The sequence below is a fragment of the Saccostrea cucullata genome, unplaced genomic scaffold, assembly GCF_032062105.1.
Source record: "Saccostrea cucullata isolate Sc308-1 unplaced genomic scaffold, CSIRO_AGI_Scuc_v1 ctg3237, whole genome shotgun sequence".
Lineage (NCBI taxonomy): Eukaryota > Metazoa > Mollusca > Bivalvia > Ostreida > Ostreidae > Saccostrea > Saccostrea cuccullata.
In genome coordinates, this window is record NW_026933281.1 from 24,878 (window position 1) to 47,616 (window position 22,739).

Here is a 22,739-nt window from a genome sequence, read left to right on the forward strand (position 1 = left end):
CTCTAGTTAACTTTATTATCCAAAAATCAATATCAGAATTTATTTTTTGAAAATTAAACAGCAAATAAAGCAAAATCAAACACACCCAAATATCGATTAAAAATCAGCTGTAATTGTAAAAGTGGCCATTTTCACAGTAAATAATACTCAGTTTATCTGTAAAAGTAGTAATAATTGTAAAACCAAAAGGCCAAACTAACCAAATTTGGTACAAAACATCCTTTGGAAAAGAGGATATTAAATTGTAAAAATAAAGCATCAAGTCCCTTTAAGTCCCTTTCTAGATAATCAAGAAATGACAAAATATGGGTTTGGTCATAAAAAAAAAAGTTCCCAAGAGCCACTGGACCATAAAACCGGAAACTTATGTGTGAGCATACATTCTTTGGTAGTTTAGATTCTACATTCTCCAAATTATGATTCTCTGGGATAGGATGGGGCCAAAATGGGTACAAGAGGCCCACGGGCCTTATAAGTCACCTGAGTATCATGTATCAACTTTCCAACAATTGAATTTGGTTCGTGTTTTTAACCAGAGGCCATGAAATTCACAATTTTGAAAGAGGCACCATTGCTTATCATAATTATAAACTTGGCATGCTCACGCTATTTACTTAATACATGTACCAAGAGGTAGATCAGAATGTCACAGTCGGTTAAACTCGGTTATATATTTTTAATTGTATGGAAGATTTATTCATCAAATAAAAATCATATAGGTAAACAAAAAGCAACCTGTTATTTTCTAACACAATATGATACTACAAGTAACTAGAATTCATGTTTATTTTTAACACATTTTTTCATTATAGATGAGTATTAGGAAAAGTTACTGCCATGAGTAATAAGTATCATAGATAAAATAACTAAAAGGAAACTGTGACATACATGTATTGTCTATAATCAATCAGATAGTGCGTTGTATAGCATATTATAATGAGGTATAAGATATAGCAATATAAAAAAAATATAGAAGGTAAAGAGGTAAAGAGGTAAAATTTACCCTGTCTGTCAAATAGTATAATAAAGAAAGGAAGTGGCTACAATTAATTTTTATGAAATTCTAATGTCCAATGAGGAATTATATTCCCAAAAAGTAAGACAAGAGTTTCCAAGGCGCAGTTGAACACTCCAATATTTCTGTTTGTTCATTAACATGTTCATAAACGTAAAAACTAGAAAAAATGTGAAAAATTGACTATGTAATTCATATTTCAATATGACTGTACCGCGATCTATATTGAGAAATTCAATGTATTATAAGCTCATGAAAAGATGTACACCCCCCCCCCAAAAAAAAAACCCAAGAAAATCCTGTTCACATGACTTCTCGCTTTCAATTTTCACACAAATGCATCAAATAAAGGTAAAATAGCATATCTTGTATCGATTAAAATGCAACCAAAAAAATTACGGTGTCTTTGAATAAAAATTTTCATGCTAAATTGACATAAAAAAGATACTCACTTTCAATTAGCTATTTTCAACCTGTTTTCCCGTGGGTATTTATTATGCGCCCGGATCGATAGATCCGAGGCGTATATTGTTTTTGTCCTGTCTGTCTGTCTGTCTGTCTGTCTGTTTGTTTGTTTGTTTCTCCCCAAACTTTAACCTTCACCATAACTTTTGAACCATGAAAGGTAGAAACTTAATATTTGGTATGCATACTTCACTAATAAGTTGCTTTCAATTGACACTAATATTAATGACCTTGTGACCTTGAATGTGACCTATATGCTAAAAATAGCTTTTCTGTCTGCAAACTTGAACCTTCGCCATAACTTTTGAACCATAAAAGATAGAGACTTCATATTTAGTATGCATACTACACAAATAAAGTTCTTTCAAATGACACCAAGGTCAATGACCTGGTGACCTTGACTGTGACCTTTATGCTAAAAATAGCTTTTTTGGTAACTTTCACCATAACTTTTGAACCATAAAAGACAGAGACTTCATATTTGGTGTGCATACTCCACTAATCAAGTTCTTTCCAATGACTTCAAGGTCAATGACCTGGTGACCTTGACTGCACTACTGGACGAAAAATGTGCTGAGAATCCCAAATTTTACTGATAATGTTTGATAATTACTGATACGATGCTGTTCTTGCTGATAAATACTGATATTTACTGTTATTATTACTGTTGTTGCTGATAATTTTAGTTGTTGCTGATAAATACTGATAATTACTGTCGTCTTTTACTGTGGAGTGTGATAAATACTGATAATTACTGTTGAGGTACTGTCGCTGCTGAGAATTACTGATAATTACTGTTGAGGTACTGTCGATGCTGAGATTTACTGATAATTGCTGTGGTCATTGTTTTTAACCTGGGAATGGATTAAAATAGCCTGAGAAATGGTTATTTGTTTTTTTAAAAAAAAGTATTTTAATAAATTCATTACAGTAAATTATAAAATAAATTATTCTAAATAAAAAAAAAGTCACGTTTTATTAATTTGTTTTCAGTTTTCAGCTATTAATTTTATTATAATCATTTTTAGATCATAATGCTAACATAAGCTTTCATAAATGGTTTTTTTTTCTTTAAATGTAGATGACATTACCTGAGGAAAATTATTCTGTTGTATTTGCAGTGGTTTTTCTTCCCAAGTAGTTTTTTTTAAAAAGTTTAATTTTTATTCATAAAGGTTAAAAGAAATCTTATCTCATATTTTTTTCTCACATGTATGTGTACTGTCATCAAAAGCTTTTTGTGGGTATCTTTAATACTTCAACACAGTCAGTGGTTGTAAATATCAATTTATTTTACCATGTGGAGAACTGAAAATGTATGAGCACATTTAGTTGAAAACAACCCCCCCCCCCCTTTCCATTTACTTTTAAATTAAGCTCTCATTTTAATTTAACAAGACAGTATTAAATATTTGTCATAAAATCTAGTCTTGAAGCGTACACTTTGTTATTTTATAGAAGAATGTGACAGGGTTAAATAATTAAATTGAAACATCTTTAATTAATTTTTTTTTTTATATATTATGTAGACAGCGCGCTCTAGTTCTCCGATGTCCTCCCTGCGAATTTTATATCATTGTGTCGCTTTCTAGCTTTCTTCTCTCTCTCTCTCTTTTTTTTAAAAATTATTTGTTAAGGCTTAAGTTTTGTACACTACATGACATAAATCTTATGCAGTGTGATTTTCAGTCGATGAAATACACGTCTTTCTTTAGGCTAATTCTTTTTTCATTGTACATACAGTTTCAAGTCTATGGGCATATTGCTTCTAATATTATGCGCCACTCCTTAAACATGTTATATGCGGTCAGTCAGTTAAAAAACAAAATAAAATAAATCAAAACGTGAATTAAAATTTTCCATTAATGCAATTTTGCTTCTTGTTCTGGAACATACATGTCAACCACGTGTAAAAGTTCTACTTTCGTTTTAGAATCGGGTCAATTATTAGTACATTCTGCCATAGGGATATCGTTACGGCTTGCGTTTTTGTAAAATTAGAATTTTGTACAGAGATTATATATTTTTTTAAATTCCATTTTTGTCCGAGACCTATGTATAAACGAATAGTACAGACTGGGTGCTTATATGATTTTACTTGATTGTAGCACAAAAAGGAAGGGGGGGTTAAATACTGTTTACATTTAAGTGATAGCCGATAGGGCAAGGTCTGTTCTTTAATTGTGTGTTTTATAAGTCATGCAAGTTATGATATTATACTTATCGAATTTTTTAAATGCATGAATAAAAATATTTTGAGAATCAATTGCAATGAACAATACAAAATTTAGAACTGAAGTAATTAAAATTTATTCATGAGTGCGATAAACAACGTCATGTTTCTGACATTCAAAATCCATACATTTAAGAGTTTTTTTTCTCGGATTTAGCGAAGTGGAGTTTCCCTGCATCTGAATTGTGAACAATTAATGCCAATATTATTTCAAAAAAGTGCTTTCACTAAACCATCTTTCTCTTTATATTAATATGATTGTATATTTTGCACACTTTTTTTTTTAAATTAAAAAGTGAAGTCAATTTCTCGTCTACGTATTTACCGGTCACAAACCATCGTTAACAGAAATTCAGAATTGAAAATACATGTGACCACCTCCCCCGGAATATTCTTTTATCTGATAAACGAAATATACTCCCCGGCCTAAATTCCTTTACTTCGCATTTATAGCAACCTACATTTTTTTTTTGTTTAGTTTCTTATTCACGCATGCCTTTTAGACCTACTGTTATGTATAAAATCACCTACATTTTATATGTTTTTGTGGTCTCATACTATTGTAAAATAGTAAAAAGATTCAATAAATGATTGATTGATTGAAGAAATATGCGTAAAACTAAAAATTGAAATTAAATACTGAAGAAAGATAGATCTTTGTGAATTAATAATTAAAATAAATCTGTACAACGTACAAGATGTACATGTATATATCTTCTATTTTTATTTTAGTACCACAGTGTTCTATTCTAAATATTTTTTCTATCAATTTTATTCGTCATCAAATTCAATATTACGGAATTTTGTTTTTCGTGCGTCTGTAAACTTTAAGATTGTTCCAAAGTAGCGAGTACATGTACAGTGTAGGTAGTTTGTTTATTGATAACACCGGTAGCCGCAGACGAAGAACAATAGGTAATTAGTGCCCATTGTTACGCTGACCACTACAATTTGCATGGAATATACAAGTTGTTCCCCGACCTACCCCGGGGCTGAAGACATGTACACAATACAGCCAAATCACAGGTCGATCACCGATCTCTGATCAATTGAAATCAATTTAAAGGTGTTTTCCTTTGAACTGTTTACCATGCAAAATTAAAATCGATCAATTTGATCATATACTTATAGTAACATATTGAATTAAGTCTCATTTCAGTTCTTATTTGCGATTCCATTAAATCAAAAAAAAAAAAAATTAATGAGATTTCAAAAATGATTACTTTATAAAAAATGTATTTTGTATTGAAATTTTAAGAGACAAACTAAACACATGTACCTTTGTTCTAGGGATTCTTAACCTCTAATTTTTTATCAGCTCGCCCCATTTGCCGGTTGCACATGCATACGGTGTGTACTTGTACATACGTACAGTCATGTGGAGGAGTTTAATTCTTGGACGATCTACAAACGTATAACATTAAAATAAATGAATAAATAAATAAATTATTAATTAAAATCAGTGCTCACAGATTCAACATATTCAACCCTGTTTTCATCTCTGAGTTACTTTTTAAAAGGGATATATAATTTCTAATTTTCGGGCAAATTTTCAAATATTTCCCAAAATGAGACCAGAAAACAACATTTAACAAGATAAAAATTGTCGAGAAAAAAAGGCCTTCAAAAAGAAAATGTCCAAACCTGACCAGTTGACCTAGTGAAAAAAAAAATCTGAAGAGCTTCAACCAGAATCCATCCAACAGATACAAGATTTTCATCAATGAGGCACTTACAAAAAAGCGAGCCCATCTCCTATTCGAGGTTAGGAAACTTGTAAAGAGCAATGATCAGTTGGAAAATGCATGGACGTATGATGGAAAGATAATTGTTAAGACACGAGGGAAGAAAAAACTCACCATAGAGACCGAGGAGGGCCTCCACAAACTGCATACTTTCCTTGAGTCACCAAGTGATCCCCTATCTCCTGAACTGCATCAAGAGTTTGCACCACTTACCTCAACTCCTGCTAATGCTGCCTATAGGGACTAGACGTTTTACGTATGGACTCTTGCCGATCTGAATTTAATTCGACGGCCGTAAACAATTTATTTCCTTGCCGCATACTTGGTGCAAATCTGTCACTTCTCCACGTGCAAAAACACTCAGGGTTTCTCGAGCGCTTGTGACACGATTACCAGTACGCAGGGGCAGACTAATCAACGAAATACATGACCAGGCCATATATATAGCACACTGATTAGTTATTTAATCTGCCATATATTACATCGATATGGTTTTCATTTTTACTGTATATACATGTATTTATGTTGTATACCTTTTTCTTATTATGTTCATTTCTTTTTCAACTTAGTTTTTTCAATTCGGTTCTTACCACTTCTCAAGGCTCAGTAGACTGCACTTTTAGTGTTTACTTTTATTACAAAGTGAAAGTTGTCAATTTTACAGGACAAACACCACCAAATGTTTTCCCATAGACTTCCATACAAACTTTAGCACCTCTCACTGATACATATATTGAATTTCGGGAAAATGGTCTTTTTGTCGTGAAAGTTCGAGATATTGGAAAACAAAAAATGCCAGAAAAAATATACCGTGCCGTTGCACTTTTACTTTCAATTTCCATTTGTTTACAACTAGGTGCGTTTGACACCAAATGAAAATCTCTAACCAAAGTGCATCCCTCCCTTCAAATTTTTACCTGTAACTCCTATATACCTCAAAGAAACCCAAGTCTTGATATGAGATTTTTATCAACTTTATTTCACTTGTCAAATACATAACAAGTCTTTTCCCATTATTGACCAATCACGCGCCAGCTAGCATTTTCTCCTCCGCACAACCTTGGGTGTCCAAAATGTCTGCGCCCATGTATTTGTTTATGTAGGGGTTTTTCCTATAGAGTAAAAGAAACATTTTTAAAAAGTGGTCAATTTAGTAAATTTAGAACACATATCCATTGCTTATCTCACCTCTTGAATATTGGGACTGACAGTCTTAGCTTAAGTACACCATTGGCTGTTACATTTCACACCCCAGTCAATCAGACCCACATCTGTGAAACAGAAAAAATGTCTATAAATTGAAGCATTTCTCTATTTTTCTTTCAAACTTTTAAAATAAAATGATTAATTTCGCTTATGTTTTGCTTGTTTTTCTTATTATCTCTAATAATTTCTGAAGGTAGATCATGTTAATCATTCAGGGTAGCAGGTACCCGTTATTAATGAAAAATGAAGAAAATCAGCAGGTTTTTGTAAGAAAAAGCTGGGTTATGGAAAGAGTGAAAACTAATGTAGATAGAATAATCAGTGGAAAGAAAGAGAATTATATCTAGTTCAAATGTACATAAGATTTAAAAAAAATCTTTCAGCAGTGGGTTGCTGGCATCAGAGAATCAAATACATCCCCATTGAAAATTTTGTAATTTTGAAGGGGGGTGACCTACATTTTAGCCAATTTTCATGATCATTTCATGTAATTGATGTTAAATATGTATATTCTCATAAAAGGCAAATATATTTATTAGCATATTATTTCTTATCAATGACATAATTAATAAATTGATTAAATGCCAAGGGCAGATAAATCATATTGTCTGACTGAATACAGTGCTCAATTGTAAGCAAAGTGCTTAAATAACTGCAGTTCTGAGGAAATTTATTTTCTAATAATCTATAAAAAGTTCTTAATAACTTAAATATTAAGAGATTGACTAGATTTTCTAAGAAAACCATACCTTGAAACTCTTAATGAAAGCAAAAGGATCATCCCGAGAGTGTCCATGTTTTGTTCATTGTAAGAGGGTAGGGTTCATTAATCTCTTCCTTCTTGATAATGCATTGCTAAAATACATTTTATTTTATTAAAACATACTGATAAATGCATATAGCAGCTTATATCTTAATTTTTTATTATTTACACCATCTTTTGAATTTCTTTTAAGCATTTGTGATGTAATACCTTTAAAAAAAATCATGTTAAATAGAATTTACTCAGATAATTACTTTTAAAAATATCAAAGAAATTGGAAAAAAATAACTGCAGATAAGCATGACTCTTGTTATTCAAATAAACCAAATTTAAACAAAATTCCTTCATTTTTCAGCATGATTAAAGCACAAAATTACCCCCCCCCTTTCAGCAGAATATCAAGATTGGATATGGCAAGGAGGAGGGATATTCAGACACCTTTTTCATAATTTTTTCAGTTATAATTTTGCACATTTATTGCATTTTCAATGTATTTTCAGCAAGAATATATTGTACTGTAATTTAAATTAAATTTCCTACTAGTAATCTCTAAGTTTCACCAATAGTATAACTCTTATTTCAAGCCAGCACTGATTACATGACTGAAACTGGCTTTTCTGCTGGATTATGCCCCTTATGTAAAAACAAAGTACCCTAATTAGCTAACAGCAGTCAAATTTTGTTATAAATTATTCAATCACCTCTGATTAACACAAGTTTGAAAGAGGATTATTCAATCTGTTCCAATGTCTACACTCATAAAATACATGGATTTAAATGAATTTCTCAAACTGCGAGGGGGATATTCATATGTTTTGTGTATTGATGATGCCCATAAATATTGATATTGTATTATTTACAATATTCACAGTAAATTTCGGTATAAATATTTATTTAAAATTATTTACATGTTCATTTATTGAAAATATGAGAGCTAGGGCACAAATTTTGGCATTTTTTCACTATGTGCAGTCCCCATTGTGAGCCCCAATTTACCCAGACCCTCTAATTTTTAAACAAATAGTCAAAACTAACTAAAATATAATCCCAATGCCGAAAAAATAGGAACTGATTGATTTTTTGGCTGTAATCAATTTTTATCCATGAAATCCTACCTTTTCTATAGGACAAACACCACCAAATGTTTTCCCATAGACTTCCATACAAACTTTAGCACCTCTCACTGATACATATATTGAATTTCGGGAAAATGGTCTTTTTGTCGTGAAAGTTCGAGATATTGGAAAACAAAAAATGCCAGAAAAAATATACCGTGCCGTTGCACTTTTACTTTCAATTTCCATTTGTTTACAACTAGGTGCGTTGACACCAAATGAAAATCTCTAACCAAAGTGCATCCCTCCCTTCAAATTTTTACCTGTAACTCCTATATACCTCAAAGAAACCCAAGTCTTGATATGAGATTTTTATCAACTTTATTTCACTTGTCAAATACATAACAAGTCTTTTCCCATTATTGACCAATCACGCGCCAGCTAGCATTTTCTCCTCCGCACAACCTTGGGTGTCCAAAATGTCTGCGCCCATGTATTTGTTTATGTAGGGGTTTTTCCTACAATGGTTGTGGCATTTTCTGATCATACCAACTTGATTTTTGATACAAATGACTAAGAATGACACAAATTATTTCCCACAACCATGTGCAAAACGATGTGTAAGGGATAGAATTTTTCAAGGTATGTCCTTATATTATTACTTGGTAATCTATTATTTACTCATTATAGAAGGCACTGGAATCAATCCAGGTCCTACATTGAACTCCAATATAAAAATTATACATAATAATGTGTGTAGCATTCTCCCTAAAATTGACATTATATATAATGAACTATGTGATTATGATATTGTTGCTATTACTGAAAGTCATTTAGACCAATCTATAACTGACAATGATATTGAACTTGAAGGATTTCAGGCACCCGTTAGACTTGATCGTAACAGGTATGGAGGTGGTGTTATGATCTATGTTAAAAGTAACCTCAGTTTCAAGAAACATGAAGATATCCTTACTTCAAATATTGAAATTATATGGATTGAGATTGAAAATGGTAATCACAAATTCTTAGTTGGTGTAATATATAGACCACCTAGTGCAAAAGCAGACTTTGTAAACCAACTTGCACTATCTATAGAAAGTGCTTTGAATGCTGAATTACCAATATTTCTATTGGGCGATTTTAAGTTTTATATGTTAGCTGATGGTAACAATGCATTTAAAAACATGTTGCAAAATTTTTCTTTATCAAATGTTGTTACAAAACCAACAAATTTTTCAAGATCAAAAGGTACATGTATTGATCTTATTATTACCAATGCTGTTGAAAAAATAGAAACTGTAAATATCTTAACACCTTTTTGTAGCACTCATAGTCCAGTTGGTGTTGATCTACATTTTAAAACATTCAAGCAACACTCATATAAAAGATACATAAGAAATTATACAAAAGCTAACTACTCACAACTATGCACAGATTTGTCAAATGTTGATTGGGATAGAGAGATATTTAATACACACAATATCAATGACATATATGATAACTTTATGAAGATATATAACCATTATGTTGACAAAAATATACCTAAAACACAGAATCCCAACTACCCCCTCAAGGGCCAGGTCCACCATATTCAATAAACACAATTCATATTACACCCCAAGAAGTGGAGGATCAATTACATAATATCAACCCATCTAAGCCCCCAGGACCAGATGATATTTCTCCACATATACTGAAAAATATAATTCCGTCTATCACTGCACCCCTAGCAAAATTGTTTAATGCATCATTAACCAGCAAACAGCTTCCCCATATATGGAAACTATCAAATATTACACCAGTTTATAAAAATAAAGGTAGTCCCGAAGAACCAGGAAACTACAGACCTATTGCTTTAACTAGTATTCTCTGTAAGATTATGGAAAAAATTATTTTCAAACATCTCCACAACTATATGATGGATCATAATCTTTTATCCAAGAATCAGTCTGGATTCCAACCTGGGGACTCCACCGTAAATCAGCTTCTAGAAATATACAATACTATTATAAGCAATTTAGACCAAGGCAAAGATGTAAGATTTGTTTTCTGTGACATATCAAAAGCATTTATTAAGGTCTGGCATAAGGGGTTATTATTTAAGCTTAAGCAGAATGGTGTTGTCGGAAATATATTGGATTGGATTGAAAACTATCTTACTGATCGTGAACAAAAAGTTTTATTAGAAGGGTACTCCTCAGTTAGAGAAAGTATAAATGCAGGCGTCCCACAAGGTTCGGTATTAGGACCATTCCTCTTTTTGATATATGTTAATGACATAACTGAAGATTTAGAAAATCAAATTAGGTTATTTGCAGATGATACATCTTTGTTTGTAATTGTAGACTCTGATACACAAGCCCCTGCCGTCTCTTTAATTAATGACTTGGAAAAAATTAAACAATGGTCCAGACAATGGATGGTAGACTTTAACCCTAGCAAAACTGTAAATGTTAATTTTACCCGGTCAAATAAAGCTCATCCACAAATCTCATTTGGTTATGTAAATAGTTACATAGAACAACAGCAAAGTCACTGCCACCTTGGACTTATACTACAATCCAATGGTGGTTGGTCAGAACATATATCCAAAATATATGATAAAGCATGTCAACGTTTAAATGTTCTTCGCACCCTTAAATACAAATTAAACAGAGATTCCCTTATTAGTATTTATATTGCTTTTATAAGGCCTATTTTAGAATATGGAAATGTAGTATGGGATAATTGCACACAGGAACAGAGTAATCTATTAGAGAGTGTGCAAATAGAGGCTGGGCGTATCATTACTGGGTTAAGGCGCAATTCTTCGAAACAAAAATTGTATCATGAATTAGGATGGCAAACGCTTAATGAAAGAAGAACTAAACATAAGCTTACACTTATGTACAAAATACTTAATGATTATACACCTGAATATTTGCAAGAATGGTCAATCAATGCCTACCTGTTTCACATAATTACGCATTACGCAAGAATTCGTATCACTTACCAATCACTACAACAGTTGCATAAAACAGTGCGACATTTAACTCCGGACACGACATTTATCCGGACTTTCGCCAACCACTTTTCCAAAGATACATAGAAAAAGATTATGTCATCCGGTGGGATTTTTTTAATCGCACAACATGGACTAACCTTTACACCTGAATATCTTCCAGTTTAAAAGATATTACACCTGAAATCAAGAAATCCCATGGGATTATGGTGGGATTTTCTCTCCTAACCAATATCCCACCATTATTCTGTTGTAGAAAAATGAGTTCTGTGGGATTTTTTCTCCTATAGAATCAAAATTCCCATTTTAAACCTTACATGGGATATTTTATCCCATAAGTTGTGAAATGGGACAAGAAGTTCCATAATTGTCACAAATAGGATTAAAAGTTCTCTATAATAATGTTTTATAGAATATATTTTCCTACAGGAGAATGGAAATTGTTTTTATCTCCTTAATTTTTCCCTTTGAAAATTTCAGTCCTAACTCTTTCCGTTTATCATTTTACATTTAGAAAGTACATGCTATTGCAAGCAAAATAATACCAAATTGGCAAAATTTCATAGAGAAATAAAAAAGTTATGCTCATTCAAGAGAACACACCAGTCCGATTGACAGAGTATAACATTATGATGGATTCTCCTTATGAAAATTTCAGTCCTCTTTCAATTTATCATTTTACATTAAGAAAATACATGCTATATTGCAAGCAAAATAATACCAAATTGGCAAAATTTCATTGAGAAATAAAAAAGTTATGCTCATTTAAGAGAACACACCAAACTTAAGTATGATTATTGGAGTAATATGACAAGATGATGGATTCTCCCTATGAAAATTTCAGTCCTCTTTCAATTTATCAATTTACATTTAAAAAGTACATGCAATTGCGAGCAAAATAATACCAAACTGGCAAAATTTCATAGAGAAATAAAAAAAGTTATGCTCATTCAAGAGAACACACCAGTCTGATTGACAGAGTATCACATGATGATGGATTCTCCCTATGAAAATTTCAGTACTCTTTCAATTTATCGTTTTACATGTAGAAAATACATGCCATTGCAAGCAAAATAATATCAAATTGGCAAAATTTCATTGAGAAATAAAAAAGTTATGCTCATTCAAGAGAACACACCAGACTTAAGTACAATTATCGGAGTAATATGACATGATGATGGATTCTCCCTATGAAAATTTCAGTCCTTTTACAATTTATCATTTTACATTTAAAAAGTACATGCTATTGCGAGCAAAATAATACCAAACTGGCAAAATTTCATTGAGGAATAAAAAAGTTATGCTCATTCAAGAGAACACACCAGTCTGATTGACAGAGTATAACATGATGATGGATTCTCCCTATGAAAATTTCAGTCCTCTTTCAATTTATCAATTTACATTTAAAAAGTACATGCAATTGCAAGCAAAATAATACCAAACTGGCAAAATTTCATAGAGAAATAAAAAAAGTTATGCTCATTCAAGAGAACACACCAGTCCGATTGACAGAGTATAACATGATGATGGATTCTCCCTATAAAAATTTCAGTCCTCTTTCAATTTATCATTTTACATTAAGAAAATACATGCTATATTGCAAGCAAAATAATACCAAATTGGCAAAATTTCATTGAGAAATAAAAAAGTTATGCTCATTTAAGAGAACACACCAAACTTAAGTATGATTATTGGAAGTAATATGACAAGATGATGGATTCTCCCTATGAAAATTTCAGTCCTCTTTCAATTTATCAATTTACATTTAAAAAGTACATGCAATTGCGAGCAAAATAATACCAAACTGGCAAAATTACATAGAGAAATAAAAAAAGTTATGCTCATTCAAGAGAACACACCAGTCCGATTGACAGAGTATCACATGATGATGGATTCTCCCTATGAAAATTTCAGTACTCTTTCAATTTATCGTTTTACATGTAGAAAATACATGCCATTGCAAGCAAAATAATATCAAATTGGCAAAATTTCATTGAGAAATAAAAAAGTTATGCTCATTCAAGAGAACACACCAGACTTAAGTACAATTATCGGAGTAATATGACATGATGATGGATTCTCCCTATGAAAATTTCAGTCCTTTTGCAATTTATCATTTTACATTTAAAAAGTACATGCTATTGCGAGCAAAATAATACCAAACTGGCAAAATTTCATTGAGGAATAAAAAAGTTATGCTCATTCAAGAGAACACACCAGTCCGATTGACAGAGTATAACATGATGATAGATTCTCCCTATGAAAATTTCAGTCCTCTTTCAATTTATCAATTTACATTTAAAAAGTACATGCCATTGCGAGCAAAATAATACCAAACTGGCAAAATTTCATTGAGAAATAAAAAATTAATGCTCATTCAAGAGAACACACCAGACATAAGTATGATTATTGAAGTAATATGACATGATGATGGATTCTCCCTATGAAAATTTCAGTACTCTTTCAATTTATCAATTTTCATTTAAAAAGTACATGCCATTGCAAGCAAAATAATACCAAACTGGCAAAATTTCATTGAGGAATAAAAAACTTATGCTCATTCAAGAGAACACACCAGTACGATTGACAGAGTAATTAACATGATGATGGATTCTCCCTATGAAAATTTCAGCCCTCTTTCAATTTATCATTTTTCATTTAAAAAGTACATGCCATTGCAAGCAAAATAATACCAAACTGGCAAAATTTCATTGAGGAATAAAAAAGTTATGCTCATTCAAGAGAACACACCAGTCCGATTGACAGAGTAATACATGATGATGGATTCTCTCTATGAAAATTTTAGTCCTCTTACAATTCATCATTTTACATTTAGAAAATACATGCTATTGCAAGCAAAATAATACCAAATTGGCAAAATTTCATTGAGAAATAAAAAAGTTATGCTCATTTAAGAGAACACACCAAACTTAAGTATGATTATTGGAGTAATATGACAAGATGATGGATTCTCCCTATGAAAATTTCAGTCCTCTTACAATTTATCATTTTACAGTTAGAAAGTACATGCTATTGTAAGCAAAATAATACCAAACTGGCAAAATTTCATAGAGAAATAAAATAGTTATGCTCATTCAAGAGAACACACCAGTCCGATTGACAGAGTAATTAACATGATGATGGATTCTCCCTATGAAAATTTCAGCCCTCTTTCAATTTATCAATTTACATTTAAAAAGAACATGCAATTGCGAGCAAGATAATACCAAACTGGCAAAATTTCATTGAGAAATAAAAAGGTTATGCTCATTCAAGAGAACACACCAGTCCGATTGACACAGTATTACATGATGATGGATTCTCCCTATGAAAATTTTAGTCCTCTTACAATTTATCATTTTACATTTAGAAAGTACATGCTATTGCAAGCAAAATAATACAAAACTGGCAAAATTTCATAGAGAAATAAAAAAGTTATGCTCATTCAAGAGAACACACCAGTCCGATTGACAGAGTAATTAACATGATGATGTATTCTCCTTATGAAAATTTCAGTCCTCTTACAATTTATCATTTTACATTTAGAAAATACATGCTACTGCTCTTATTCTGTATTTTGTGTTGATGTGCAGTGCTAAGTTTGAACTATCTGGTAAGATTTCAATACATATTTATAAATAAAAAAAAAAACTGAGATGCTTGATATTAAACAACAGTGCAATTAAGTATCCCTTTTTTAGTTTATTTCACAAGTTCTGCATCTATCTGAAATGTACTGTTTGTACACTTTGAATACAAGATTATTGGTAGGAAAGTTAAGTAGATGTGTATACTTTTTACACGGTATATCTTTAACGTTCAGTTTCCTTATTTTTTTCATTCCATTTACTTCTTCAATTTGCTCTAACACCCACAAACGATTTATATGTGAGATTGTGATCTCTAGGATAACATTAAAACATGTTCACTGATGATGTATAACTTAAGAAATACATTATTTTCTTTATATACAACAGTTCTGAGGAGACCTCTTTGATTATTTACTATAATTTAAATCAATGATCTATAAATTGTCATTTTTCTCTATAAAACTTTCAAAAAAAATCTTTTTCGTCCAAAGTTTCTTAAATTAAAAGTTACATTGGCTATTATTGTTTAGATGAAAAAAAAAATCAGGTAAACATAAAGACCATAAGTATTTTAGATCTATAACTTACGTACTAGAAAGGGACATAACTCTGTAGAGAGTGTCGTGTTATGATTAGTGTCCCAGATCGGACATATATATTCTTTTAGCTAAAGTTCAAGCTATAAAATTTTATAAATGATACATTTTAATATTATCGATAAAAACAAAAATAGGACATATTCATAAACGCGTCACAAGACCCCACTTCGAGATATTGACTCTGTTGACTTCTAAACGCTTTAGCTTTGGACGGGACTATATTTTTGGACGGGGGTGTCGATCCTAAGTTAAGCTCAATGTGATTTTTTAAAATTTTTTTATATTTGTCATCTGAGTTTTATTTCACAGAAAAAATTATCAACTTCTGTAGTATAACCTGTTTTTCTTAATTTTGCAGTAAATGTTTGAATACTAATAAAACAACTTAAGTCTGCTGTCAAACCTACCCCCCCCCCCCCCTCCCCTTGCTAACTTCCAAGAATCCAATATCTTCACCCCAGATCTCGATAGGGTATGATACATGTATGTATATACCTAGAGGCAATTAGAGTCTTTTGTTTTCCCCAGGTAGCAAAACTGTCACAATTTGCTTGGAACTAACAAAACATACACAGGGGATATTAACACTCAGAGAGTCAAATTAACAACTGAATCTCATGAAAAACAAACTCCATGCTTTACTAAACCTCCGGATTGATTAAGTCATAATTTTTTTTTTTTTCATTTTCAATTTAAAAATTAAATCCAACATTTTTACACCATTCATAATTGAAAGCAAACAATAAATATAAAATTGTATATATTTTCCCCCTTAAGGACAGATAATACAAACTTTTGTCAAAAAAATTCAAAAATATAAACTTGAATCATGTTTATGAAAGTAAAATGAATACTCGTATAATAGCTTTTAATTTTTCATTCTACGTTTCACAAAAATTGGATTTGAAGAGACAAAATTTTATAGGTTACTAGCTATTGATTATCACATGAAGGATATCTGGTGAATGATACAATTTTGAACATCATACATGTAGTTCTAAGGTTAACAATATATCAAAATGCCGTGAAGAAAAAGAAGGGGCTTTATTGAGGCTATGTACTGCTGACTGGACTTTCAAACGCTGACCATGCAAATAAAGTTTTCTTGACATTTCAAGGGAAACATTTTATTTTAGAAATACACAGAGACTCCCCCCCCCCCCCCTCCTTCTTATCATGTTCTCAGTGATCATGATCGATGTCCCATTTATGTTAAAATGTTAATATTTTTGGTATTGGACATTTTAATTCCATTATTTAAATTTTTGTTGTGGTAAATACTACCATGGGTATTACCCATGGTAGTATTTACAACAACAAAAATCTGAAAAAATAGGCCTGATAATTTTTTATTTCATTTTTTTTTGGCTCGTGAACTGTGCATTGTTTAAATTAAAAAAAAAGATAAACCAATAAATAAAAAGAAGCAGCAATATTCTATCTATGGATTCACTTCTTAAAAATTCTGTGCAGAAGGATGCATTTTTAATCATATCCCTAGAATTACCCAATGCCAACCAAGGAGAATAAAAAAAACGGCGACAAGAGATTATGAGGATATTCGAATTTCCCCATGATGTTGACAAAGACCTGCTCTATTTTTGTAAGTAGATTTAGAATTATTGAATTTGTTATTTATTTCATTAAAAACATGTTACTACATGGATAATAGATTTTTTTTAGTCTAAACACAGGCACCTGAATTTTTATTAATAAGTCGCTAAATAAGCCAAATATCGAAAAAATTCTACCCCCTCTATATATAGATAGAGGGGGTAGAATTTTTCGATATTTGGCTTATTTAGCGACTTATTGATAAAAATTCAGGTGCCTGTGGTCTAAAGATCTAGTATAAGATCATCCCGTTTCCTCTGATTTTATAAACAGACTTACAGTGTCTTCAGATGTTATGAATTTCTGTCACTGTAAACGTGGTAAAGTGTTTGCAAAGCTAGCAGTCTAGTCGATGGGGATATTCAGTAGTACATTATACAAGTTAACAAAGTAAATAATCGTCAGAAAATTATACACATCCGAATATTATTCTTTCGTTCGAATTTCCTCAATGACAATTAACGTTGTAGTACTCGTTCGTTCGAATATTCTCAATGACTTGAATGTGTACACTAGCTGATGATTGTACTTAGAAATATATTGTCATGTCTAACTTTGTCTGTAATTTGCAAGTTACAGTTTATAAGTATCTTGATCATTGTTGATTACAGTCATCAGCATTACTGATTAGAAAATTAAATTATTATCTTCTCTCAGACATGGTTAAATGTATCCCACTACTGTAGTGTACTAGGGATTAACAAACATTGCGTGTTTTGCAAGTACTATTTCTTTTTCTCTCTCTCTTTTTTTTTTTTTTTTTTTTTTTTGCTGTCAAGATAATTTTTGAGATATAATATGGGGATCAGTGTTTAATGATTATTACATGTCATGATGGAGATAACTAATCACCCCAAAAACTCCTACTTATATTGTTTGGAAGTATCCAAATATCAAATTACTTAATCTCTGTTAGAAAATTTGTTGATCCTCTGAAGTTTACATAAGACATGTACCCACAAGATTACTGATATAATCAATTATTAAAATGTTGTTTTTTTTTAATCTCTGAAAAACAGTCTTAAAACTTTGAGTGAAAATCAATCTTTAAACTGCTAAACTCATTTTTATACCATGATTACATACTTAGGAATATCATTATTAAGTTATCCTCATGTACTTTTGAGGGGAAAATTATACATCTGTGTGCATGTTGATCCTTATGTGTAAGTAAATAAAAGACACAAATGCTAAGACTTTTTTATTTTACATATTTATTTGTAAAAATATTTTTTAGTACTTTGAAATGAAATAAAAAACATTCTAGCTTTATTACTAATAATATGATTTTTTATTAGAATTGATAGGGAATTGGATGTTTAAGAAATAAAGTTCACTTTTTCGTGAATGTTGCAGTATAACCTGCATTGTTAATGTAGCATAGATTTAAATTACACAAGGACTCCCATGCCAATTTCAATAGTCATCGCCCACTGACTTCAAACACAAAGGTAGCCGCACAAGAATTACATGCATATTTGGCCTCCTAAGCGTCAGACACAGAGATGGGTGCACATGAGATTTTCATGAATTTTAGGCCTTCTTAGCTCCTGACCTATCGACCTGCCTAATTTACATTCCCGTAGAATTATCAAGAAATCAACTCTCCTAACTTTCAAAGAGTTACCACAGAGAAAAATAAAGTGCCCCGCCACAGCATGATATGTCCGTCAAATATTGTTCAATAATTATAAATTGGTTAGAGTGAAAGAAAATCAGGTAACCTTGATTAACAGATTGACACAGATTTCAATGGTCTAATTTCCATTTCTTATCATGTTGAAAATATTGTACATACATCGAGATCTCTAAGAGACTTACAGTGTAGGGATTAATTATAACTAATAATACGTACATTATATAATGCTAAACTGGCTGTGTTAGAGCTTAACAAATATCTATCAGCAGCTTTAAATTGTTTATTGCATATTTTGTGAAATAATGGAAATGCTACAGTCTAATAAAAAAATAAAGAAATAAATCATTCTTTAGACTATAAAATTCGAAGTGAGACATGACTGCAATTTGTTGCAAATATATAAAAATAGAAATGTAAATTTTTTTTCAATGAACACATGTATAATTAGCTTTAATTATATTATACAATACTAATTTAGTTTTAATCATTCACTAAAACATTAATTTCTTTTAATTACATTAAATCAATTGAAAGATATTTATCTGGAATCATAATAGCCATCAAGAACTCTTAATTAATTCACAAGCAACTATGAGGTCACAGTGACCTTGAAATAGGCCGGACAGGATTTTTCCATATTTGGCCATATAGCATCTTTATTAAAGGTCAGAGCAACCTACTTTTTGTGCGCGTTACACCGTCTACCCAAGAAGTATTAGTTGACAATCCTAGGCCTAATAGTATTCAATTTATGAGCCGGACACGAATGGACAGATGGACGGACGAACATGAAGCCTATATACATGTATAACATAATACGTCCCGTCTTAAAACAGACATGGAAATATGGCATCATCTGACATCATGAAAATTCTCAAGGGCATAAAACTACTATAGTACAGATACTTGTAAATGTATGCAGAACATGCACAAAGTTTCATTTATGGTATATTTAGAGATGAAAATAATTAATATTTTTATACTTCGTCCTCTTTAGGGTGAATTTTAGTGTCAGTCATTTTGGCTGGATTGAGAAATTTGAGTGATTGATAGTTTGATACTCAACATGTTCAATTCATTTTCTAAATTTGGTGAAAATTTAATCCATGCTTTGTTATTATACATGTAATTGATATTGTATGATTTATTCTATTTTTTCCTTTAACAGAAAATGAAGGTATATATACTGACATATAGTGTACATGTACCTTGAAGATTTGTCCCCCATGTAAATACAAGAAATGCAAAGGTAATTCTTTGTGAGAATAGAAAGAATTAAGGAATACATATGTAATAAAATTTTTCAAACCATACAACAAAAACTACTTTGAATAATTAATACGCAACCAACCATTTACAAATGAATTCTGCAGTTTTATTTCTTTAATATTGAAAAAAATCAAATTTGATAATTTTATCTCACCTGAGCCGAAGGCTCAAGTGAGCTTTTCTGATCACATTTTGTCCGTCTATCAACTTTTCACATTTTCGACTTCTTCTTAAGAACCAATGGGCCAATTTTAACCAAACTTGGTACAAAGCATCCTTGGGTGAAGGGAAATTTAAATTGTTAAAATGAAGGGCCAGGTCCTCTCACAAGGGGAGATAATTAAGAAAGACAAAAATAGGGTGGGGTCATTAAAAAATCTTATCAAGAACCACTGGGCCAGAAAACCTGACACTTATGTGGAAGCATCCTGGGGTAGTGTAGATTCTAAATTGTTCAAATTATGATCCCTGGTGGTTGTCGGGGTCACAATAGGGAATCAAAGTTTTACATAGAAATATATAGGAAAAGTCTTTAAAAATCTTCTTCAAGAGAACCACTGGGCCAGAAAAGCTGAAACTTATGTGGAAGCATCATGGGGTAGTGGGGTAGTGTAGATTCTAAATTGTTCAAATCATGACCCCTAGGGGTTGGGCAGGGCCACAATAGGGAATCAAAGTTCTACATAGAAATATATAGGAAAAGTCTTTGAAAATCTTCTTCAAGAGAACCACTGGGCCAGAAAAGCTGAAACTTATGTGGAAGCATATCCTGGGGTAGTGTAGATTCTAAATTATTCAAAATCATGACCCCTGGGAGTTGGGCGGGGCTACAATAGGGAATTTAAATTTTGTCCAAATTAAGACCCATGGTTAAGAATTGCATGGTCAAAGCTTCTCAGGTGAGCGATGTGGCCCATGGGCCTCTTGTTTTAGCTCTACTGGTCAGAGACCAGAAGAGCTTATGCGATAGGAAGGTGTCCCTTGTCCGTTCGTCTAGCTCAGTGATTGGGAAGGCCAGAATGGTCAATGGGACTATGGCGCAACTGTCAACATTTTTGATGTGCAGAATGAATGGACCATCAATATAATCCGAAGGGCCATTTTAAGAAATAACAAAGTGACAAACAAATATGAAATACGAGAGAAAACACGTTTTTAATTAACCGAATCCAACTTTTAACACATGAAATGGAGCAAATTTAAAGGCATTTGCTTAGAATATAACTGAACCGTATTTTGTGTTAAAATTACAACAGTTTTGGAAGGGGAACAGCCCTACCATAAAAATGAATGAAATGTTGTACCTCATGTAAGTGCTCCGTTTAACCGGAAGTACTTTTTGACAGGTTTCAACCAATGAGATTTGTAATATTAAATTGACTGCATTTAAAAGGAAAGTAAAACAAGAGAGGAAGTCGTATGCAAAATATTTCCAAATAACATCGCTAAAAATTGAATGCGCACCTTGGCGCCATGATTGATTGATTTAATGCGCCATTTTTCACTTCAATGCGACTATGGCGCATGGCGCAAGCCCTTCCCAATCACTGCTAGCTGTCCATCCGTTGTCTGTCCGTGGCGTCTAGTTGTCTGTCTGTCTAGCTGTCCATTTGTCTGTAATTTTTCAAAACACTACTCATCTGTTTTATTCTGATTTCAATATAACTTGGCACACAAGTAGACTGCACTAAGGTACATAGTGCATTGTTTTTTTTAAATTTCAATGAACGGTACTGCCATGGTTACTAAAATAGAAATTTCTGTATAAAAATTCCTTTAAAACGCTACTCCACCTACAATTTTGGTATGATTTCAATGTAATGTGGCACACAAGTAGACTACACTTAGATACATAATTCTATTTAATGCTGTCTGTTGCAAAGTTTCAAATCCAAGTGCTTCTTTTTCTTTGTTATGCATACAGACCAGTAGAGCTACAGTCTCATCAGAGACTTCTTTATTATCCTTTTCATCACACAGCAACTTTTTTTTTTGCAGTATACACAGATATATACATACACATGAAAGGAGACATCATCTCATGATCTGTGGATCCATTGAAAACTTTAAGGACAAAACTGTTGATAATTCATTCATGTAAAGAGTGTTGACTTGAATATTGAATATCTAATGAATGGAACTAAGTTAGAGAATTAATTTTAATAAGTATTATATTGTATATTACTCTTTTTATTCATCTGTCAAATTTCTTAATTAAAAATTAAACTTAAAGGCTTAAATAAGGATTTTTTTCATTATTTTAATTAGAACAAGTTCTTTAATTTATTTTTCTCTTACATAATTGATAAACAGGCATTTAAAGTCATGCGCAATGTAGTTTGCACTTTATTTGGTTCTTCCCTGGAGTTGAAGAGTTCCACTAAAGGAAGGACCTGTGTGCAATATTTTTATTGTCTATATATGGATTTGTAAATCTCCTCTAAAACAGTTTTGATGGAAAAAAAAATCTGGAATTTATGTTTTGTAATTTTTGTACATTTTTCTTTGAATAATGCAAAAATTTTCAAACTTTAATATCTTT

At 31.6% G+C, this 22,739-nt stretch overlaps 2 long non-coding RNA genes across 2 annotated transcripts; one reads left to right on the plus strand and one right to left on the minus strand.

The window, feature by feature from the left end:
- Window positions 1–6,122: 6,122 nt before the first annotated feature.
- LOC134237915 (uncharacterized) lies at window positions 6,123–8,748 on the minus strand. Its single transcript, XR_009985897.1, has 4 exons — window positions 8,543–8,748; window positions 7,414–7,519; window positions 6,647–6,729; window positions 6,123–6,570 (listed from the first exon to the last, which is right to left on the minus strand). It is a non-coding gene; the product is annotated as an uncharacterized LOC134237915 (long non-coding RNA).
- Window positions 8,749–17,173: 8,425 nt separating this feature from the next.
- LOC134237916 (uncharacterized) lies at window positions 17,174–22,506 on the plus strand. Its single transcript, XR_009985898.1, has 3 exons — window positions 17,174–17,278; window positions 20,097–20,177; window positions 22,196–22,506. It is a non-coding gene; the product is annotated as an uncharacterized LOC134237916 (long non-coding RNA).
- Window positions 22,507–22,739: the final 233 nt, after the last annotated feature.